This window comes from Myodes glareolus, chromosome 4, assembly GCF_982192425.1.
Source record: "Myodes glareolus chromosome 4, mMyoGla1.1, whole genome shotgun sequence".
NCBI lineage: Eukaryota > Metazoa > Chordata > Mammalia > Rodentia > Cricetidae > Myodes > Myodes glareolus.
In genome coordinates this window covers 23,124,526-23,133,246 of record NC_142029.1, presented here as the reverse complement: position 1 = coordinate 23,133,246, position 8,721 = coordinate 23,124,526, and positions in this window count along the sequence as shown.

Here is an 8,721-nt window from a genome sequence, read left to right as displayed (position 1 = left end):
TGGATGTGTGGAAAACAAGATTCTTGTCGTTTAGGGGTAAGGGGTTCCCAAATGATTTGATGGGCAAAATAAGTGAGGCTACAGGAACAAGACATAAGCATAAAAATTTCAATCTTCTAAAGCAAAGATATGATTGCAAGGGAGTTGATAACAAGTTAGTCATAATAACCTTTGAAACAAAGGTAGGGTTCAAGATAGTTATGACTTTTTGAAGCAAAGACATGGTTGCAGCTTCCCGAAACAGGCCATACAGAACCATTTGCAGCTAAGGTTACAGGTGGGGCGTTGTCCAACCTTGAGAAACAGGTTCAATCATAAACAGGAATGGGCCTAGTTTGTCTTTACTGTAACCTGGCTTTTAAGCATAAAATGAAGGCAGAATGAACCTTAAATCTGCTTGGCTACTCTCAAACACCTGAAATTCCAGTTCCAGGGGCTCTGCTGCCCTCTCCTGACCTCTGGGGGCACTACACACACCAGTGTTCTTCCATGTAGATAGAAGTCATACACATAAAATAAAAGCAAATAAAATTTAAAAACACAATTAGAAACCAGGTGATGGTACACACCTTTAACTCCAGCACTTGGGAGGCATAAGCAGGCAGATCTCTGTGAGTTTGAGGCCAGCCTGGTTTACACAACAAGTTCCAAGACAACCAGGAAATCCTGTCTTGAAGAATCAATAATAATAATAAAAACAAAAAAACCCACATAACTAGGACTGGAATAATCTCTTCGCAAATGAAGGCTCTTGCCACCAAGCCTGTCTGAGTACAATCCTTGAGACCCACAAAGTGGAAGATGAGAACAGTCACGAAAAGTTGTTCTTTGACCTCCACACATGGGCCACAGTATATACATGCATACATGCACACACACAAACACACAGACACTGCTATAGAATATTAGTTCAAGATTTATCACATTTGTTTATGCTGTGGAATTATTTGTTTAGTGATGCAAAGATGTGTGTGTGTGTGTGTGTGTGTGTGTGTGTGAGAGAGAGAGAGAGAGAGAGAGAGAGAGAGAGAGAGAGAGAGAGCCTCTCTGTAGCTTTGGAGACTGTCCTAGAACTTGCTCTGTAGACCAGGCTGGCGTTGAGCTCACAGAGATCCACCTGACTCTGCCTCCCAAATACTGGAATTAAAGGAATGTGCCACCATGTTGTATTCTTTTATGTTGCATTTATTTAACTCTGTGAAGCTATGTAACTTTGCCTGCCTAAAACACCCAATTAGACTAATAAAGAGCTGAACAGCTAATAACTAGGCAGGAGAAAGATTAAATAGGAGGAAGAAGAAGAGGGAAGAATGAGAAAAAGAAGGAGAAAGGACACCAGGGGTCAACATACAGGGGCAGCTATACAGCAAACCATGAAGTAAGAAGTAAAGAAAGGTGTGTAGAATAGAGAAATGAAAAAGCCCAGAGGCAAAAGGTAGATGGGATAATTTAAGTTAATAAAAGCTGACTAAAAATACGCCAAGACAAGGCCAAGCACTCATAAGTAAGAATAAGCCTCTATGTAATTATTTGGGAGCTGGGTAATGGGCCCCCGAAGAGCAAAGAGTAAAAAAAATTCAACAACAGACACAGACACATCCACACAATTAATTAATTAATAATATAATTTTAAAACATTAAAAATACATCCAGAGAGATGACTCAGCAGCTAAAAGCTCTTGTTGCACTTACTAGAACCTGGAGTCGGGTTCCCAGGGCCCAGTGCTCGCATACAATCATTTGTAACACCAGCTTCAGGGGATGTGATACCTTCTTCTAATCTACTTAGGCACTAGACACACAGATGTGGTACACAGACATTCATGCAGAGGAAAAAAATACAATAAAATGAAATACCTGCCTAAAACACCCTTTAAAAACTGTAAAACTACTTTTATCTTTTTATTTAGTGTACTATTTGATACAAAATAAGAAATATTTACATATATTACAAATATGTGTCCTAACCAGTGGGACATGAACGGGAGCACAGCACGAACCTTGAAGGGAGAGGAATGAAGGGGCAAAAGACTCGAGAAACGGACCTCAAGTCTGTATTCTGATCAAGCTGCCAACTTTATTTTTTTCTCAGGAGCATTATATAGCAAAAGGGGAGGGGGTGGGTAGGTTGCTATGCCATTGTTTTAACTGAAATGTCAGGTCTGGAGACATTCCTGGCTGATACGAAGAGATAAGGAAATACTAAGGGTCTGTAAAAGTTAACTAACAGGGGGATACTAATCTAATCTGACTGCTCACATACACCTGTAACTCCAGCTCCAGGGTTTGAATGAGGGTCATATATTTGAATGCTTGGTCTCCACTTGGGTGAACCCATTAGGGAAGGATTTGGGGATATGTTTTGTTGGATAAGGTGTGTCACCAGGGAATGGACTTTGAGGTTTCAAAAGGCCCACCCCATTCCCAGTTAATTTTGCTTGCCTCATGTGTGTGGACCAAGATGTAAACGCTCAGCTGCCTGCCTATCTGCTGCCTTACTCCGCCATGTACCCCACCATGATGATGTTAGTTAGTTAGCTCTAACTAACCTTTTGAAACTGTAGACTCCAAATAAACTCTTTCATAAGTTGTGTTGGCCGTGGTGTCTTTTAAAGATTTATTTATTTATTATGTATACAGTGTTCTGACTGTGTGTATGCCTACATGTCAGGAGAGGGCAACAGATCTCATTATAGATAGTTGTGAGCCATCGTGTGGTTGCTGAGAATTGAACTCGGGACCTCTGGAAGAGCAGTCAGTGCTCCTAATCTGAGTCATCTCTCCAGCCCTGGTCATGATGTCTTATAACAGCAATGGAAAAGTAACTAAGACAAGATCTGAAGCCTTCTTTTGGCTTCCTGTCCCCCCACCCATAACACAATAAATTTTAAGAAATCTTTTTTTTAAAATTTATAATATTATGTAAATGGAATTGTAGAGTAAGAATATATTTGGTAAGTGACTTCTTTCATTCAGCATGGTTACTTTAAGATTCACCAATGTTGTATATATCAATAGTTCTTTGATTGCTGAAGATGATGTTTTACAGATATGCCATAATTTCTGTCCTCAGGAATGCTAGGCAAGTGTTCTACCATTGAGCCACATGATTCATCCTTTTGTTTTACTTTTTTAAAGTTTTTGTTTGTTTGTTTGTTGTTTTTTATTTTTATTTTTCCTGAGGCAGGGTTTCTCTGTGTAGTCCTGGCTATTCTGGAACTCACTCTGTAGACCAGGCTGGCCTCAAACTCACAGAGATCCACTTGCCTCTGACTCCTGAGTACTGGGATTAAAGGAGTGCACCACCACCTGGCTAGATTTTATTTCTAATTATTGATGTGTGTGTGTGTGTGTGTGTGTGTGTAGAAAGAGAAAAACCTGTGAACATGAGTGTAGTGCCAGTGGAGACCAGAAGAGATCCCCCGAAGCTAGAACACAACTATTCTGCTAGGCTGGCTGACCAGTACACTCCAACATCCCATGTGTCTCTGCCTCCCTGGTATTGGGATTACAGATGTTTGCAGCTGTAGCTGGATTTTTCTTTGGGCTGACAGCTCACAAATAACGACACAGAGACTTCTTATTAATTATGGACACTTGGACACTTGGGCTTTTTCCTAACTAGCTCTTATAACTTAAATTAATCTTTTATTAATCTACATTCTACCACATGACTTGGTTACCTTTCCTCTGTGCCTTATGTCCAACTTCTTCAGTGTCTCACTAGCACCTCCTGCTGGGTCAGAGTCTAACCCTGAGTTTCTCTTTGCCTGGAAGTCCTGCCTACTCTCTCCTGCTTAGCTACTGGCCATTCAGTTCTTTATTAACCCAGTCACAACAACACATCTTCATACAGTGTAAACAAATATCCCACACCATGCAGCATCCTTTTTTTTTTTTTGGCATGGGTGCTGGAGATCCAAACTCAGATCCTCATTCTTGTCCAGCAAGTACTTTACTGACTGTGCCATCTCCCCAACTCCGTCAATGTTTTTGAAGAAAATAAAGTAGTATATACAGTTAGACAGAAAAAAAGAAAAGGACATAAAATAAAAGGTAAGCAATTTCTTATCAGCCAGTCTTTCTTTCTAGTTGTGATCATCGTCAACAAATTTTATCCAGGGGAAATTTGTGCGTGTGTGTGTGTGTGTGTGTGTGTGTGTGTGTGTGTGTGTTATAAGTAATGCCGAAACAAGAATCTTTGTTGTACATAAATCTGTGTGGGATGCAGATGAAGTCCTGAGTCAATGTGTATTGTTGACAGGGGCACAGTGCCTCACGCTCTCATACCCGCGGAAACCTCAAGGCTTTCCTAGCTAAGGCTCAAAGAAGTAGCAAAGCAGGGCTGGGGAGATGGCTCAGTGGTTAAGAGCACTGACTACTCTTCTAGAGGTCCTGAGTTCAATTTCCAGCAACCACATGGTGGCTCATAACCATCTGGAATGAGATCTGACGCCCTCTTCTGGCATGCGGGCATACACGGAGGCAGAATGTTGTATACATAACAAATAAATAAATCTTAAAAAAAAAAAAAGAACTAGCAAAGCATTCTCTGCTTTAAAGCATTGAGGAACAATTGACCTTTTGCTGATGTCCAGAAAGTATCTGAACAATTTCCTCCTCGCTGATGTTTATAGCCTGATACTGCTCCTCTACAGAGATAACCGGACCTCCTCCTCCTCATGTCTGCACAGTAAATGCAAACACGCTAAGTTTCCAGGTTGTGTAATAGGTGCCTTCCATCAGAGGGAGCGGAGCCCACCTGACCCCAGCCTTGCTGCATGAGTGTCTGTTGTTTCTACAGTGTGTGTAAATTCTTCATTTCCGTGTGAATCCAGTCAGGTTTTCAGGACTAAGCCCTGCTGCAGGTGCCATTTTTGCACACCTCTGAGTATTTCTCCAAAGTGAATTCTTAAATTGATTTATCTGCGTGGTGGACATGATATGTAATAAGTGTTTTGAAATCCCCAGTAGTGGGTTCCTCCGCTGATGCCATAAATCAGACCAGGCCGAAAAATACGACCAGGTTTAATCTGAGCAAAGCAACTCCTGGGTGATTCTCTGGAAAAGAAAGCAGGAGAGAAATCAGATGGCAGGGCAAGGGGCCGGTTTTAAATACCCTGTAGCCACAGGTTGTCCAGAAGCTCCAGGGGAGGAGCCAATCCTTGGTGGGATTTCTATGGGGCGGGGTCTGGAATGGGAGGAGTGGGGCAGGGTTCCTGGCCAAACATCTGGGCTGGATTTGGAATGGGGCAGTGAGACCAGAGCAGAGATCCCCAACAATATGAAAGTAATTTAAAATTTTAATTCATGTTTGTTTTTAATTAATATTTATTTTATTAATGTTTAGATTTTCCAATTAATTAATCAATATAATTAATATTTAATTTAATAACATGCTTGTACATATGTGTAACACACGCTGCCCTGGAAGACTCTATGTAGACCAGGTTGACCTTGAACTCACAGCAACTCACTTGACCCTATCTGGGATTAAAGACACCTGTACTGGCATTAAAATGTGTACCAACATGCTAGGCGGGAGCTAAATTTTAAACATTTTAGATAAACAGAATAATTGATGAAGAGTCAAGTGTGAAGCCTAAATCCGTTGCATCTGGCTTCCATCACCCCCAGGAGATACATTTGCTTCCTCAGTTCCTGAGACCAGCCATTCCAACTGGGAGTATTTTAATAACCACCTTTTTTTTTTTTTTTCCATTACAGGGTTTCTCTGTAGCTTTGGAGCCTGTCCTGGAAGTTGCTCTGTGAACCAGGCTGACCTCAAATTTAGAGATCCACCTGCCTCTGCCTCCTGAGTGCTGGGATTAAAGGCTCCTGCCACCACCGCCCAACTTGATAACCACTTTTAGTGGTCACTTATTCTTCACTTAAAGGAAGATGCTCTAGCAAGGTGGAGGGCAATGTGAACTCAGCCGTTGTCTGAGGATGTGGCCTGAACCAGGCAGGAAGCCAGATCCTGTAGCATTCTTCGGAGGAAAGACAGGAATTTTGCCCTGGGTGGCAGATGTGGTGCTGTGATGCTTTGCATTTTATTATTAATTAGTTAATTAACTTTATTTTTACCTTTGTGTAGCACCGGGAAAGCAGATACTCAGGACATGCCAGCTGCTTAGAAGAAAACCTTGACTTCCTTTGCAACCCAAATCCCGGATTCCGGATCTTCTTATTCTCAAATCTGGTCTGAGATTAAACAGATCTCAAATCTCTTTGCCAGAACATTCCCCCAAATGCTTGTGGCTGCCCCACCCTCTCCTCCTCTTTCATGCTTCTGCCTACTCTGTGGGAAATTCCTTCATCATCCTCTTCCTGCCAAGTGCTCTGCGAAGATTACAGACAGGAAATGGAAAGGGGGAGTGACTATTCGAGAGGAGCTCAGGCAGAACCCAGGACAATGTGAGCGTTTCTCTCTAACTCACTCTTGCTCGGGGGCTGTTGCTTAGAGAACACTGAGAGTTCGCCTGAGCAGATTTTCCTCTCCAGTAACGAAGTGCATGGCATACAAGCCTGGACTTGCGCATATGATTTTACCATACTGAAAACTGTAATTATTGGTACCCCCGACATATTTTATAGTTTTATGTTCTCCCAAGGAATAAGAAATCTCTTCCCCACAGTGTGCCAGATTACTGTAACAGAACAACAGCCCCATAATATATAAAGTATTGTTTATTTTACGATGGTGATAACACCATGTCACTAGGTTCTTCCAACTCACGCAGAATTTATCTTCTTTCTTTTCTAGGCTTTCTCTGAACTGGAGACCTTGAGAACTGAGGCCCACACCATTATTGGATACTGGACTTACATTTAAAGAGTGGGAGACTGGGGGCTGGAAAGATGGTTCAGCAGTTAAGAGCACTTACATACAAACATATATATACATACATACATACATACATACATACATACATACATACGTACATACATACATGGTAAAAACAAAAATAAGAGCCGGGCTGTTGTGGCACTTCTTTAATCTCAGCACTCGGGAGGCAGAGGCAGGCAGATCTCTGTGAGCTCGAGGCCAGCCTGATCTACAAGAGCTAGTTCCAGGACAGGCTCGAAAGCCACAGAGAAACCCTGTCAAAAAACAAGCAAACAGGGGCTGGAGAGATGGCTCAGTGGTTAAGTCCTGAGTTCAATTCCCGGCAACCACATGGTGGCTCCCAACCATCTGTAATGAGGTCTGGTGCCCTCTTCTGGCCTGCAGACATACACACAGACAGACTATTGTATACATAATAAATAAATAAATATTAAAAAAACAAGCAAACAAACAAATAAGATTCTGAACAGAAAGAATCACAGGTGGAAGGAAATGATGTAATAAAAGGATTTGAGCTGGAACTGCAGCTCAGTTGATCCATTGCTTGCTTAATAGTCAGCAAGCCTTGAATGTGATTCCCATTGCTGAATAACCCCAAGTGCTATGCACATCTGTAATCTCAGCCCTGGGGAGGTAGAGGCAGAAGGAAGAGAGACCCAAAGTCATTCTTGATTACAGAAAGCTGGAGGCCATCTTGTAATACTTGAGACCCGTGTCAAATAAAATAAATGGTAAAAAAGCATCTGATAGAGTCAGAACTGTTACCATGATTATGGTGTAGGATATGTAGTATTATAGCAGAAATAAAACCAAAACTGAAGGAAACATTTCTTCATGTTGAGTAACTTCTCCTTGCTATAATCAGTAAGTTCTCTTTTTTCAGAAGTTTATATTTATTTATTTTAGGATTAATTTATTTATTATGTATATAGTGTTCTGCCTGCGTGTATGCCTGCAGGACAGACGAGGGCACCAGATCTCATTATAGGTGGTTGTGAGTCACCAAGTGGAGCTCAGGACCTCTGGAAGGACTATCAATGTTCTTAACTTCTGAGTTATCTCTCTAGTTCTCCAACCCCCAGAAGCATTTATCTATCTATCTATCTATCTATCTATCTATCTATCTATCTATCTATCTATCTATCTATCTATATGTTTATTGTTTGGTTGTTTTAGTGCTGTTGCTTTTAAAGATTTATTTATTTATTTTATATATAATGTTCTGCCAGCATGTATGCCTGCAGGCCAGAAGAGGGAACCAGATCTCAAAGGTGACTGTGAGCCACCATGTGATTGCTGTGAATTGAATTCAGGGCCTCTGAAGCAGTCAGTGCTCTTAAAGACTGAGCCATCTCTAGAGACCTTTTTTTTTTTTTTTTTTTTTTTAAAAATAAGATTTATTTCTTTATTATATATCAGTGTTTCACCTGATTATATGTATATATGCAAGTGTACACCCTTTGTATGCCTGGTGCCTGTGGAGGCCTGAAGAGGTTATTGATCCCTTGGAACTGGAGCTACAGATAGTTGTGAGATAATATGTAGGTGCTGGGAAAAAACCTGGGTACTCTGCAAAAGCAGCCAGTGGGATGGAGATACGCCTCAGCATTGACGAGCACTTGCTGCTCTTCCAGAGGTCATGAGTTTGGTTCCCTGTGCATGTCAGGTGCCTCAAAACTGCCTGTAACTCCAGTTCTGGGGGACCTGATGCCTCTCGCTTCCAAGGACACCTGCATGCATGTGCACATGCACACACATGCACATACACATAATTAGAAATAATAAAAATAAATCTTAAAAGGGGAAGGGGCAACAAGTGTAAATAACTACTGCCCCTCTCTACAGGTTCCAGTCAGAAATTTCTTATTTTG